The 16168-nt window shown below is 39.3% G+C and overlaps 1 long non-coding RNA gene across 2 annotated transcripts; it reads left to right on the forward strand.

The window, feature by feature from the left end:
- Nucleotides 1–4132: 4132 nt before the first annotated feature.
- Nucleotides 4133–8461, forward strand: LOC135179979 (uncharacterized). 2 transcript variants are annotated; one of them, XR_010304225.1, is made up of 3 exons: nt 4133–4232; nt 5196–5245; nt 5357–8461. It is a non-coding gene; the product is annotated as an uncharacterized LOC135179979 (long non-coding RNA). The 2 variants fall into 2 exon arrangements; XR_010304224.1 differs by lacking the exon at nt 5196–5245.
- Nucleotides 8462–16168: the final 7707 nt, after the last annotated feature.

A 16168-nucleotide genomic window follows, 5' to 3' on the forward strand; every position in this document is an offset into this window, starting at 1 on the left:
TCCTAACATTTAGCCAATGATTTCCTAATTTTGAGGTGATTTCCTATCTTATAAAATTATTCACTCCATATAAAATGAACAATCTCATTGTAAAACAAATTGGAGTGAATGGAGAGTGAGATGTTAAAATACTAAAGTCACTGTGATAATTTCTGTTGACTCCATGTGCATCAGCTCAAACAGACAGATGCTACCACTCCAATAAAGGAATCAATTAAACCTTACTAGCAATATTAAATAATATGGTCTGTGATTTAAATGCATGCTGCACAAGACTTACAGTGCTCTTTGCCTTGAGCTTCCTCATGTTCTCAGTTTAAGAATGATGATATATTTTCTACAAGACCTTAAGGTCACAGGCCACACGAGAAAGACTGCATGCATTTATAGTAAGTTTTTACCTTTAGTTTGGTCACCAAACTCTAAAGTAGCATTCCTTCAAAAAAGAACTTAATCAGTATTAATATTAGAACTTGGGGAAAATCAACACAGTTCATAGGACCATAAAGAGTTAATGAAGAGAGAATCTGTGCAAGATCAACAAAGATGGTGACTATGCAGGGGTGACAAGAAGGTTTCATGGAGACATCCAGCTTGCCAAAATGTTGAGAAGATCCCATCTGAAATTTCCAAAGTTCCTAGGAGGTACAAAAACATTTAAACAGGGATATAGTTTAAGGTTTCTTTTTTTCACCTTTGTTTTAGTCTTCTTGTGTTTGTTTTGTTGGGGATTTTTTTATTTGTTTGGGGTTTGGTTTTGTTTTTGTTTCCCAACCTCTGGCTGTCTTGTTCCAGCCTCGGGAGTTTTATTCTAAAGGTTTGTGTAGTCATCTGCTACAGCTGTCAAACACCTCTGATGCATGTTAGAAAGCCATAGTGTCCACAAAGTGACACCAGACAGTCTAACTTACATGCATTAGTTAATGGGATGAGAATTAGTCTTTTAAAGCAGAAAGGTCCCATTTCAGTTAAGCGGATGCATTCAAATCCTGAACGCTGAAGTCTGCCAAGCTAAATCCTGTAAGGCACAGGGAAAGTCTAACATGCCTGTATTTCACATGTTGTAGATTAACACATCTCCATACACTACATGTAACACAGCAACTTGTGGTTGTGTAACAGCTTAGGTTCTCTAGCTGATATTGCTGCCATTATGGAATATTAGAATCATGAGGCACTATTAATGCTTTTTTCTCTTGTTTGCAGTACAACAAATTACTTAGTATGCCATATCTATATTCAAATGTACTCAACATATCTGGATACATATATATAATGCAAACATTGTTCTTGAGAATAAAATGCAGTTATGAAAATTAATATTTTACTGCTTTTTAGGTATTGGGGAAGCACATGTTCCACTAAGTTCTTTAGGGACCAGGGAACACATGGGTACCCCCACTCTGGGTACAGCTTCAACACTTTACTATAGCTCAAATACTAAAACAATACTAAAATTAGAAAGGCAAACGTCAATTTAGAATTTAAGCTGGCCACTGTTGTTAAGGAGAATAAAAAATATTTCTATAAACATATTAATGCCAAAAGAAGGAGCAAGCACAACCTCCACTCCTTAATAGATGGAGAGGGGAATATAGTAACAAAAGATAAGGGAAAGGCTTAACACCTTCTTTGCCTCAATCTTCAATAGTGGGACAGGTTGACTCCAGGGCAACTGGCTTCCTGAGCTGGCAGATGGAATCAGGGACTAGTACAGATCCCCTGTAATCCAGGAGGAAGTAGCAAGTGACCTGCTGAGCCACCTAAATTTGGTTGTTGGGTCTTGGGTTGGAGTTTTGGGTTGTTTGGGTTTTTTTTGGGGGGAGGTGGGGTGCAATAGTGGTTTTTGTTTGTTGTGGGGTGTTTTTCCCAATAGTAGACTTTGGGTTTAATGCAGAATTTCCTTTTCAGCAATGTTTTCCACAAAGCTCCAGGGTTGGGAAACTGCAAAGGCAGCTTTGCTTGTGGACTCTGGGAGACTAATACAACTTCTGCATGTCCTGCACGCAGGAAGGCGATGCCTGCCTAAGTCTGCAAGAACAGACAGTTATGTGGCCACAGAAAACAAAGTCTTAGGAGAGCTTAAATAGAATTTATGGAAACAATGTGGTTAAATTAGCAACCAAAACAAACCAAAAACCCCTAAACCCCTACCAAATAAAAATTAACATTTTTTAAAACAAGTTAAGTATTTAATGAAAAAAGACATCTCTGGGCAATAGTGACTTGACTCAAACTGAACCAAACCAATCAACCAGTCTTTAATGTCCATACACCTCCCATTTGATGTGAGAATGATTAGCATTTGGCTGTCTGTGATCTCTCCTATCTGATATGTACTAATAATCAGTCGTTGCTAAGGGAGGTTGCTAAGCAAGAAAAAGCCCAGAAAAGGTCAGTCATCTTTTCCCTGACAACTTCTAGCATCAATTATTTTTGTGAACTACAGATTTCATTTTCCTGAATGTTCTGCATATTTTTCTGAGATAAAAGATTTATCGCTATACTACAATCCAAACATGTAAAGACTGAAATCTTCTGCTGGAGTTATCTTTTTTTCATTAAAACCTAATTTCTGTTCCTCAGCACTGATGTGCAGTCATCAGATGGTAATAACCATAGTCTGACCTAGTTTTGTTCAGTTCCTAACAAACCATATGAGAAATTTAGGTATTTTTGCTAAAGAAACATTTTTTATATGGATTTAAATTATTTTATCAGTTGCTAATTTGTTTTAGTTAATGGATGACAGCTCGTTTTAATTGGACAAAGTAACAGGAAGCTATATTAGTTTTTAACAAAGCAGAAGAGGAAAGCACATGCAGAATAACATGCTTTTGAAAGACTGGATCATTTCTCACATTTCCTTTAATCTGAAAGTTACTGCATTACAAGTCAAAACCAAGTTTCTATATTCCTTCAGATTAGTACCTCAGCTAATAGAATATTGTGCAAATGAAATGAGTTAGTATTGCTTCTAGAGTCATATAATTAATGTTAAAAATGTTCTGTAAGTTGTTTTTTTATGGTGACTGAAAAGTTTTATGCTGACCAATTCTCATTTCATGAGTAAAAGTAAAAATATATACCAGCTCCCAAATAATTTGGAAGGGGGAAGGGGCAAAATACCTAAAGTTCTCCTTGTTTCTTTGGGTTTTTTTGGTGTGGGTTTTTTCCCTGTGTGTGTTATGATGAGTCTTTTGAAGTTTGATACAAAGTGGTTAGGGTCACTGAATTATCAATGTGATTTTCAGCCAAGCTCTCAACAACCACTTCACTAAACTATTACAAGCATTACTGTTATGTGAAAGGTAGATGAGTTTAATGCACTCTGATCAGTGTCAAGTATTAAAACTTGGGTTTTTTCTCTCTTTCAGTTTTAACAGGGCTATGTGATTATCAAGCTCCTAAACTTTGTTTCTCCAAACTACACACTTTTCAAAACTGTTCTTTGTAAAATCCATTGTAGTCTAAATAAGGAATGCTAGTCTGGGTCAACTTGCACTCAAGACATCTTTGGAGAGAACCATGAGATGTTTGCCTTGTACAGTACACAGAAATATTAGAAAGGAAATAACATTTTTAAGTTATTCCAAGAAGTATGTCCAAAAAAAGTTTATTTTCATGGGCTATCATTAGGCAAAATTAAGTGAAATTCATCGTTGTTTGGGTGAACAGTTAAGTGTTTGCAGCTTAACATTCAATGTACTTAATTCCTGAGTAGACCAAGTGTGGTGATTTGGCCCTCAATGGGGTCCAAATGTGCACCAAAATCAGATTTCAATCTTTGTGACAGACTAATCACAGGAAGGGATCCCCCTGCCTGCTGAGGAAAGAACTGAAGGCAAGAGAAATCAAGTGGCACTCAACTGCTTGCTACTTGTTGATCTGTATGGTGTACATTTGGACTTTCAATTAATAACGTGAAGCAGCATTACTTCACACAAAGGAGAGCTCTGCTGAGAAAGCTCCTGTGTTCTGCTGAGAGGTTTTTTTTTCTCCTAGTAACAGAGGTGGTGCTGTGCTTTGGATCTATCGTGAGAACAATAGTGATAGCACACTGGTGCTTTAGCTGTTGCTAAGTAGTGCTTAAGTTAAGAATTGTTTTGTTTTCCATGTTCTTCCAGAAAGCAGATGCATAAGAAGCTGGGAAGTAGCATGGCCAGGACAGCTAACCTGAACTACTGAAATGGATGTTTTGTACCTCAGGACATCATGCTTTATATATGGAGGTGAGTTGGCTGGGGAGGATTGTTTCTCAGTGAATGGTGAGCTCCTGATTTTTTTTCCTCTCTTTTAAATATTCCTTTTCATTGTTATTATTATATTTTATTACTACTAGTTACTGTGTTCTTATTTTAGTTATTAAATTGTTCTTATCCCAATCCATGAGTTTTAATTTTTTTCTCATTGTCTGCCCCCTCCACTGTGGAGGATTAAGTAAGCAGTTGTAAGATGGTTAGTAGCCAGCTGGGGTTAAACCACAACACTGGGACAACAGTCTTGTGTGTAATAATTATCAGAAGTATTTTATGTAAGCAAGTTTAAGGAAAAGTAAGTTTAGACACTATATTCTTTTCTTAAACTATATTGTATAGGAATATTTTTTGCTGAATACTCTTAAATGAAAACCAGATTATTTATAAACTATTCACAAAATCACAGAATCACAAAAATATTCAAGTTGGAAAAGACTCAGGATCACCAACTCCAACTGATAAACCTACTCTACAAGGTTCACCCTAAACCCCAAGCACCACAACCAAACAACTTTTAAACGTATCCAGGGTTAGTGACACAACCAACTCCCTGCACAGCCTATTCCAATGCCTGACCACTTTTGCTTTTTTACTAATATCTACTCTAAACCTACCCAGTCACAGCTGGAGTCCATTCCCTTTTGTTCTACCACTATTTACCTATGAGAAGAGGCCAGCACCAACTTCTCCACAACATCATTTCAGGTAGCTGTAGACAGTGATGAGCTCTCCCCTCAGCCTCCTCTTTCCTGGTATTGTAGAAATGCCCTTTGGCATAAAGCTTTCTAGTTACATTTATAAAAGACAAGTATGTTTTCATCATTACTTTTAGACATTTTTCAGCATTTGGTTTTGTGTGGTTTTGGCACAGAAATCTGCATCTTTGCTTTCACTTAACATTTATCATATTTAAAATAGCACTGTATTTTTCCAAAGATACCAGCTCTATGGTTACCAGATTCTACTAAGCTATGGAAAATATACTGGTATGTCCTTTTCAGGAATTCTTTCTTTCAATGGGCCTAAAATATCTATTTATTGTACACATCTGATTTTTGGTTTTTAAGTCTTTGTATACTGTGAACGTTCTCCTCCAGATTCCAACCAGACAGAAAGAAGTTTGGATAAAGTTATTAGGTGCTCCATCAAAAAACAGCACTTAAAATTATTTCTTCGTCACCAGCTCAGCTAGAAATTTGAGAATAGAATCTGTTTGAAGAATAATCTCTGCCTTGGCAACATAGCCTCAGGACAAGTCAGCCTGCCATTACAGCAAAAACCTGTGACTTTCTGGGGCCAGTGCAGTGTTGTACTGAGTTTATATGCTAAAGTTTGGACACTAGGGAGCTGGCATCTGTGAGAAGACAGCAGGAACTGACCCCATGTTGGGCAGATCCAGTGGCAGCCAGTAATGTTAGCAGCACCACTGTGAGAAGGTATTTTGAAAAGGGTGAAAAGCACTGTGCATGAGCAGTTGGGAGAGAGGAGTGACAAAATATGTGAGAGAAACAAGCCTGCACAGAGCAAAGTCTTTGATGGAGGAGTTAAGTGTTCCAGGTGCTGGAGCAGAAATTCCCTTGCAACCTGCAGTGAAGACCATGGTTACCCAGGTTGCTCCCCTGCAACCTATACAAGACCAACACCAGAGCAGATGGCTGTATCCACAGGAGTCTGTGAACCTGTGGGAAGCCTTTGCTGGAACAGGCTTCTGGCAGAACCTCTGGATGCATAGAGAGAAGACCGGACAAAGGAGCAGGTTCACTGGCAGGATGTGTGACCCTGTAGGGGGACCCATGCTGGAGCAGTTCTTAACTGAATCCCAAGGGAAAGATGTATGCTGGAGAAGTTGTGAAGGACTCTCTGCCATGGGAGGGACCCCAAATAAGAGCAGGAGAAGTGTGAGGAGGAGAAAAGGATGCGGTATTATGAACTGATCACAACCCACATTGCCCATCTCCCTGTGCCACTTGGGGTGGGTGTTATGCTCAAGTAGAACAGTTGAGTCAAACTGAGCCTGGATACAAAGGGAGAAGGGGGGGAAGGAGGAGGGAGAAATGGGTTCCTTTTTTTTTTCATTTCTCACTACCCTCCTCTGTAATTAACTGACAATATATGCAACTGATATCCCCCAGTCAAGTCTGTTTTGCCCATCATGGTAACTGCTGGGCAATCTCCCTGTCCTCCTCTCAACTTATGATCTGTTGTGGTATTCTCTTCTCCTGTTCTGCAGCGCATGGGGAGCAAAAGAGCAGTTGGGTGAGCACCTAATGGTCAGCCAAGTTCAACCTACCACAATTGATGTTTATGTTTTGTTGAATAATGAAAATGTACTTTCTGAAACACTAATATCTGATTCCTACACCTCCAAAAAAATGCAATGCAGAAAACGGCTACATAGACCTCATTAGAAGAGAATGGGGGGGAGGAAGAAAAAGGAGGAAAAAAAACAAGTTAATAAAGTAGGGTTTTATCTTTTTTTTTCATCCTACATAGGCAAAGCTGGCTCCAAATGCAAGACAGTGAAAATACATTGCTGGTGACAGTGTTTAAGGCAGTAATCCAAAGTTTGGAGATAAAACTTTATTATACAGCCATTTGAAACAGTGAATTAATCTGCCTCCTGCACAGAGCAGAACAAAATAGCTGCCCAATCGTTCCAGATCTGGAGATCTTCCAGCAGGAGCTTCACCACTCAGCAGAGAGGCCATTGCCAGAGGGCTATCCAGCTTGCAGGCTGCTGTTAAAGAACCTTTGTCAGGGATGAGCAGGTAAACCTCCTACTCTACTAAGACACTGAGTAGTACAGCAAAGGCCTCCCCTACGGCATCACTGGGTAACAAAACCCAATGATGTGGTGTCTGTGACCAGCTGAGACAACAGCAATCCCTTTTAAAAACCGAGACTTAAGGAAAAAAAACAGAACAAACTGCACAACAAAAGTAAACTTTTTCACCCTTCAGCCACTCTAATGAATTATGCAATATCTACTTTTTCCAATTGCAAAGGCATCTTAAAGAAAAGCTTTAAAAGTCAAGAGTTTAATTTACAAATTACATCATCAAGGACTGTGCAGATATTTTAGTCTAAATCTTGATGAAAATTAATTAATTTTAGATATAAAATTCCATAAACTTAATTCTCCCCAAATGCTTACACATAGCCTATGAAAAGCTATGATTATGGACAACTCTTGCCTCAAATCACAGTTCTGTTGGCAAAACTGCCAGCCACTTTTTTATCACCAGGGCTTGAGTCTCTTGTTTAAAGCTCTTTGAATTACTGGTCTGATTTCTTCTATGGAACACATCTACTGCCAAACTGTTTTAATTATCCACATATTTCACTGGGAAATAGAAAGAAATGCCTACATATTTCCAGATGGGATTGAAATTCTCTGCAAACTTGACCTTGTTGTAATATGACCTTACTTGCTTTCAATACCTTTGCTGCCTATCTTGGTATAAACATCCCACTACATAAAGCCAGATTTAGCTCCCAAAAGATAAGCAAAATTATTCCTGTAAATAGGATCTGTATATTTTATATGTTAAAATCACTTAGGATTTAAATTACATCTCTTGTTCAGTGCTTTTCCCAAGGAATACCTAGAACTAAATTCCTGCCAAGGAAACCAGAACTAATTTTAAAGTGCAGGCCACTTTGTCCCTCTTAGCCTGATTAATTTTTGGGGTCATTTTCATGTTATCATTGCATCATAATTAATATATACCACAGCATATGTGAGAAAATCCCCTTACAATGAAATGTTGGCTGCATAAATTGTAAAGCAATATTGTATTTCTCTGGTTTTCAAACACTTTTAACAGTTAATGTGTTATATACGTAGCATTTTTAGTATCCTTTCTCATTTTATATGATTTTTAAAGGATGATGTTGGTATTTAAATATATTGGTGGAACCAAGTGCTTAATGCATATGTACACCATAGTTGCTGGGGAAATATATTGTACTAGAGTCCATGATATGACTGTCACAAATGTAATACTTGCCCAATTGCACTCTTGGTAGCTAAAATTTCTGTTTGTCCCTGCTCTGGAATACGCCAAATTCCTTTCCCCTCCCCCTGTTTTTTTTACAGGAAGATGTAACATGAAAGCTCTAGAAATCAAACCTGATCAGAGAGAAAAGCAAGCAGTACTTTATGTACCATTTAGTATTACAGATTAAATTGTATGGGCTGATACCAGTTTCATAGAATCAACCAGATTGGAAGAGACTTCCAAGATCATCCAGTCCAACCTATCACCCAGCCCTAACCAATCAACTAGACCATGGCACTAAGTGCCTCATCCAGTCTTTTCTTGAAGACCCCCAGGGATGGTGCCTCCACCACCTCCCTGGGCAGCCCATTCCAATGGGAAATCACTCTCTCTGTGAAGAACTTCCTCCTAACATCCAGCCTATACCTACCCTGGCATTCTCTATGCATCGAACTAAATATTATAACCCACAGATGACATCTAATTAGGCCTCTTGTCTGTACAGTAAGTGAATTGGCATAAGAATCTTTAAAGATTTGGATAAAAACACTGATCTGACAAGGGTACCTTTAGCTGAAATATGGTGAAGCTAAAAACATGTCTACAGGTCGTCTGAACCAAAACTCTTCACAGTCTATGGAATCCTTAGGTGTCCAAAAGAGAAGACATTTTGAAGGACTTAGCATAAATTACAAGCAGAAGGGGAAAAAATCTTACAAAGATACAATTCCCAGATAGTAACTCCTTACAGAAAATTGCTGAGATTCAAATTGTAGGAATCTTATCTTTTCTTTGGGACAAAACAGTCTGACAGAAATTGTTTGCACTGAGAATGTGATTACACTCAATGTTTTAGAAAATATTCCAGAGAAAAAAGGAAAAAAGGTGTATTTATTTATGCATGTGCACATATAGAGAGTAAAATGGGGCACCACCTCCTCTGGCCTCAGTGTTCCCTGTGCTGTTCCTCTCTCCATACATCATTTTCCTCTTTCTTATGCAGGCTTTCCAGGAGGGCTGCAGTGTGGATACCTGCTCCACTGTGGTCTCCCCAGGAGCTGCTGGGACTCCTGGTTCACCTTCTCCCTCTCTCCCTTTGGGGCTCACAGGGCTGTTTCTCACATCTTTCCCCTCACCTATCACTGCAAGGCATTGCTTTGCCCCTCCTTACACGGGGTTTCTCCAAGGCACCATCATAGGGGCCACAGCTTTCAATTGGTGCTTTCATTGCAGCCATCTGGAACCGGCTGCTTCCAGCACAGTGCAGCCTCAGTGTCTCCACAGAATCACAGAACGTCAGAGGCTGGAAAGGACCTCAAAAGATCATCTAGTTCAGCTCCCCCTGCCAGAGCAGGCGTACCTATACCAGATCACACTGGAACGCATCCAGGTGGGTCTTGAGTATCTCCAGAGCCTAGTTGCAGCCCCACTGAGCATCTGAACTCTGTAGATAAGTATGAAGACAAATTACCTGTCTTTTTATTGTCCTTTGACATACACAGATAAAGGGATAGAGTTTATGCAGAGGCAAAAAGAAAAGGGAGGGGAGGTGGGAAGTGAGAAAAGGAATCAGTGTAAAATGCACATGCCAAAGGACTTATCTTACAGAAACACTGTCCTGGAAGGCTAATAGGTTGACTTGCCCCACCCTTCTGCTAAGGGGAGAAGCAAGGGCGGAAGGAAAAGCCTTAGGTTAGGCCATTATGTCCCCTCCCAAAGTGATAAACAGGTACCCACAGGTGTTTGGGTACTTGTTGGTGTCCTGCCCAAATAAGAGTGAGCAAGTCCTGGTTTCACCTAATATGGTCAGTTTTGCAAATGCCATTTTGATTGGTGAATCTCTGTGGCCAAAGGAGCCCTTACACTTGGGCAAGTAATACAAACTGAGCTGAGTTGCAAGCAGTTGTGCTGCTTCTGCCTTGCTGCCTTTGCCTCACTGCTCTTGGGCAACATGTTCTGCTTTGCCTTGAGCTTCAGACCAGCTTAGACCTGATGTTTTGGGCTTGAACTACCTGGGAACTTAAGTACTTCAAGTTTACTAGGAGAAGGCAATTAAGTGTCTCATGACGTGGCAAGAAGTGCCACCAGCATTGTGCTCTCTGCACATCTGCAACAGATCCTGCCTGCACCTCTGCAAACCTCTGTGCCAAGAGGAACCAGGATCAGGTCAGAGATTGCCTGCCTCTTTTCCAGCACCCTGGGAAGATCTAGAAGCCTCTCTATGTCTGAGCAGTTCCAACACTACCACACAGGAGCCAAGGACTATCTTGAAATTTCTACTCCATTCAGTGAGTAGAACAGACCTTCCCTAAGGCTCCAGGCTACCTATCTGTAAGTGAGACAAAGCCATTTTGTGGCTAAACTTTTCCAGTTTTCTGATTCTCCTAAATGAATGAATTGCCCATCAGCATCCTTGTAAGGGTTTTCCTGACGGAATTAGAACACAAATGTAACTAACTGGTATACAGCTGGGGGGGAGGGGGATGACACACACACACACATATGACACTTTCCAGAAAATAAAATTATGTATTTTATAATTCCTGCCTTGTTAATTGCCTCAACTAAGTCACACACATACCTTGAGTAATTTAGAGCTTGGAAAGAAAATTATAAAAAAGCTAGCTAGATCTGTAGTCATTTTACTTATTCCAGGTCAGAGCCAAATGATATTTGAGAGACAAACTGGCAAGGTTTTGTGTTTTAGAGTCTGATTCTGTATCTTACATAATCATATGCAGTGACAGTTTAGGTGCCTTGGAAGAAAAGGTTCCAGTTTGTTGTCAAACACATGCCTTTAGTAAAGGTTTATTTTGTGTATGAACAAGGTGTGAAATTAGGAGTTTTGTTGAAGGAGATCACTCCAGGTGATTAGTTCCATAAATTCCCTTTTTAACAGAACATATTTCATTCCAGCCAAAGTCAGAACAAAGCTAAATGTCCTACCAAAATGCCTCACTGGTATTTTGCACTTTATGAACTGTCAGTGTGATATAATGTAAAATCAGAAACATATATATAACTATATCATAATCCAGTGGGATGGAAAACTTGCAGAGAAAGCATTGGGGGGAAAAAAAACAGAGAACAATGGGATATATAAAACTGAATGATGTATGTTACTAGTATATTTTACTGTTGACCCAAGCCTGCTTCTACTTCAATTAGATTTCTCTCCCTTTTTTTATAATTAAGTCTGCTATTGATGATAATTTCCCATTCCACAGAGCTCCATTGCTCAGTGCCATGAACTGGCATTAAACACCATGTCTGAGGTCTCCTGGATGTCAGAGACCTTGCGCTGTGCTGACAGCACAAAGATAGAAAGCTGTTCCCTCCTCCATATGGTGACTCTTCATGGCTCAAGGGCTTACCACCTGGTGAAAACAGATATAAAAGCCAGTTGTTGGATTGCAAGTGCTCTCCAGGCAGTTTTACAGGGGGACTGTGCTCTGGACAGCTAAATATATTGGCAAAATATCACCATTTGTTTTCTAGGCTATAGTTCTAGCTTATATACTTCATATGCTGCTTTAAACTCTGCCAAGCCTCAAGGTCACCTACTTTAACACTGGACCTGTAATGTGTGAGCCGTAACTAATTCCTTTGTAGTCCTGCTCTACTGCCCCCAACAGATACCAGGTAAGGCAGAAAATCTGTCTCCACATTTAGGCAGCATAATCATGTCAGTAGGTAGAATGATTTTCTGAAACCTGGTAACATTTTTATTCTTATGGCAAAGTTAAACATATTCTCTTACGATCCCCCGGAATAAAATTTCATATAGCTGTCTCTAAAGATTATTTTTTTGTCCCTTTATCTTCCAACTGCAAAGGTCTGTATGTAATTATGTATCTGGCAGACAGATAGAAATAATATTAATTCTTCCTAATGGTAAGTTATACTGCTCTAGATCATAAGAAAAAATATGCAGCCATTTTACATCGGTCACCCTTTTCTCCTAGCCATATTTTTCCCTAACAGGAAAAGATATAAAGCCAGATTTAATGAGTTTACAAGATAAGCAAATGTGGATGACATACATGGTCCTTTATGCTGATCCAAACCCATACAAATTCAATGGTCATATTCTGTTGTGAGTTGACATCTGTCTCTGGAATTCCAGCTGAGCACAGACTGTCAAGGAAGGGCAGAAAAGGCAACAGAGGCAGTGCCTTAAGATTTGAGACTATAGACTTTAAGACCAAAGAGAGAATGAAACACGTTGATATTGAAAAAGGGGGAGTGTGAAGGGGAAACAAATTAGTAGAAGTCTAGATACTTGAGTATGGGAATATTCCTAGCCAAATTTGCCAATCCAAAATACAGAGACGTTTCCAAATAAGCCTTACAAAAATATCCAAACTTGTCATGAGTTTTATCTGAGATGAAGTTCTGAATAATGACTCATCATCAACACCAGGATTGCTGGCAACAGATGGGATACCCTTGTCTCAAAGTGGGAAAAGGATCCTAGCGCAAGAATTAACACAGCTCATTTAAAGAACTTTAGGTAAAAGTGGGGAAGGGCATAAACAGGGCTTACTAGAAGTAAGCCTGAAGACAGCACATCTATGTTTGAAGGATGGTGTGCTAGTGAGGTCTTTTAGTTTGCCATGCCAGTGGAGGCAGAGAATTGAGATCCAGACAGAGGCAAAGTTGCAAGGGTTACTGATGGGCTAGAAACCATGGAAATAAATGACAGTAGTCAGTTAGGAACTAGGACTTGTCCCTGCAAAATGGTGGCAGGACCATCAGACCAAGTGAAGTACATTCACACCGATGCATGCAGCGTGTGTGAAAAACAGGAGGAGCTAGAACCATTAGGCAGCAGAGAAACTATGAGGTAGTTGCCATCATGGAATGTGGTGGAATCACTGGAGTTATGCAATGGATGAATATAAACTGTTCAGAAAAAAACAGGCAAGAAAGGAGAGGTGGAGTTATGCCTATGTTAGGGAGTGGTATGAATGTCTGGAACTTGATGACAGCAACAACAGAGTATTTCTGGGTGAGAATCAGGCACAAGAACAGAGTGGCAGATTATTATAGTAGGAGACTGGGAAACTACCTGACCAGGATGAAGAGACAGGTAAAATATTCTTGAGGCATCTGGGGAAAGTCTCACAATCACTAGCCTTTGTTCTTGTGAAGGACTTCAACCTCCCTGATACCTTCTGGAAATAAAATTCAGCAAACATGGAGCAGTCCCAGAGATTCATACAGTGTGTGCAGCATAATTTCCCAACACAGCCAGTGAGGGAGGCAAATAAGAAAGGCACTCTGCTGGACCTATTGTTTATCAACTGAGCTTTGTGGGAGATGTAACAGCTGGGAGCTGTCTTGGGCACAGTGATCATGAAATGACATAGTTCTCAAATGCTGGAGTAGTGAAGATGGAGGTTAGAACTGCTGCCTTGGACTTCAGGTGGGCAAACTTTGGCCTATTTCTGAGATTGGTCTTATGAGGAATGGCTGAAGGAACTAGGGTAGTTTCATTTGGAAAAAAGGAGGATGAGGGGAGATCTTATTCTTCTCAACTACTACCTGTAAGGAACTTACAGCCATGTGACTCTTGGTCTCTTCTCCCTAGTAACAAGATGAAGTGGACTCAAGTTGTGTCGGGGGAGGTTTAAGTTGGATCTTGGGAGAAACTTGTTCACCAGAAGTGTTATTAGAAACTGGAATAGGTTTCACTAAAACCACCATCAAAGTAGGAAAATTTCCATAAATATTAGCTGAATACTTGAGTTTTGCAAGAAACTTTAAACTTGCCTAGAGCTGAATTTACACTCCAATGTATAATAATCAGTACAAAGCAACTGTAGAACAAAGTAGGAGGTAAAGAGCATACACACATTGTTACATGCACTTATTTAAATTCTAGAATAAAAAAAATGGAGTTAATCATGTAGAGAAGTCTACTGAAATGGTTTATATAGGTAAAGTGACATTCTTAAATGTCTTGCTTTATTTTCTGGAGTCCCAGCAGCAACTGAGCTACCTTTTCACTTTCCTAGCCAGTTGTCATGAGCTACTCATGTTTTACCTCCTAACATCTTAGTTTCTTTTTACTTGCATCTGTTCCCTCTCTTGATAGGATCTGGCATTTTTATAACCTTTTGATTATTTCATAATTAAGACATAGGATTTTGACCTTCCAGGATTCCTCTTGCTTTTGACTACATCTTCATATTAATATTCAAAGAATCAAACTTCACTAAGTTGTTTATCTGTTGGCTGATTAAGAAATTCAGGCTTCTAACTTCCCCCTCCAGCTGCTACATATTTCAGGTGGTCAAATAAGCTAAAATCTAGATTCATTTGATCTGTTCTTCAGTATCAAATGATGCTAAATGCATGCATGATGTTTAATTAGGGTCTTCATATGAACAGTGAAATTAAAAAGGCAATAGATGGTTTTTTTAGAAAGTCCTTTTAGCTTCCAGCATAACTCCCCTTCTTTTTGGTGTTACTAATTGTGAGAGAAATACCTGAGACTGAAGAAATTACAGGAGCTAAAGCCAGCAATGTCTGTAAATATTACATCAGAGTTTGGGGTCCTTGTTATGAAAATCTTAGAATATTTTTGTTCTTAAAAAGAACAAGGACTCATATTTCTAAGACAGTAAATTGCTATTTATTTTCTTAACTATTCCTGTTCAGAGCTTCAGTCTCTTCTTTTATAGAGCTTCAGGTGACAAAGCTCTCAGACATACTGACTTGTATTTGTAATTTAAATATCACAATAATATTGTATTTCCTGATTTTGGGTCACTTTTTTCTGTGGACTTCCTTTGAAAACTCAGGGGTAGAATATGAAGCTTGACTGAAAAGTCATCTCATTACAGTGTGTACATTAGTGACTTATCTTGCTTCAAGTCTCTCTATATCTTCATGTTGTTTATTTTGCATCACTAGGAGATGACAGAATACATACAGAGTAAGAGAAATAGCCTGTAGTTTTTCTGATATGTTGTGAAATTGTCTGTATGATATTCTCGTAAATCTCAGCTCTAAAGTATTTAATGCTATTATTGGGGAAGCTGTAGGATGGTGGTGATTACTATGAATGGCATTGTCATTTTTCTGCTACACTGTGATACCTAACAATTCAGATGCAAAGGTAGAAAACATTAATTTGTGAACTTGACATTCTGACTTGGGGCTCTGAGAGGAAAAAATACAAACAGTAGAACGTTCCTGATGCTCTGTGATATTTTTAACTTCATCTTTAACAGTGAGGCCTTTCCATTTTTTCAGAAAACCTCTTAACTGCATAGATAGCAAAAATGCTTTCCTTGGATGGAGGGGAACTATGTCCCTGAAGCAGGAAGGACACATGTCCTGGTTTAATGGTCTCTTCTAACAAGCAAGTCCCACCCTTGCAAAAATCTAGAAGGCAAGTAACATAAAAAATACCCACCCTGGATTGAGATAAAAAGCTTAATGAAAATAACACAATGTAAAATTACCTTCATAGAATCAACCAGGACCTCCAGGATCATCCAGTCCAACCTATCACCCAGCCCTATCCAGTCATCTAGACCATGGCATTAAATGCCTCATTCAGTCTTTTCTTGAACATCTCCAAGGACCATGACTCCACCACCTCCCTACCTTAGTCTGTATCACAGAAAAGCACAATAAAACCAGAAACGGCAGCAGTAGCCAGTGACGAAAGAGCCTCTCACATCCCCAGAGGCTGCAGCCAGCCCAGCAGAAAAGACCAAAACCCTTTAAGAAGCAGCCAGAAACAGGAAACCTCTCCTATTACAATCTGAATTTAAAGCCCCATGATACTTTGCTCCAGGCAGCACTTCCATTTTAAAGCTACCATAACATGATCATTGTATCACATACTCATCAGCAGATTCAATCGGCCAGCCCAATGAGATCAGAAAATCT

The sequence above is a fragment of the Pogoniulus pusillus genome, chromosome 12 (genome assembly GCF_015220805.1).
Source record: "Pogoniulus pusillus isolate bPogPus1 chromosome 12, bPogPus1.pri, whole genome shotgun sequence".
Classification (NCBI taxonomy): Eukaryota; Metazoa; Chordata; class Aves; order Piciformes; family Lybiidae; genus Pogoniulus; species Pogoniulus pusillus.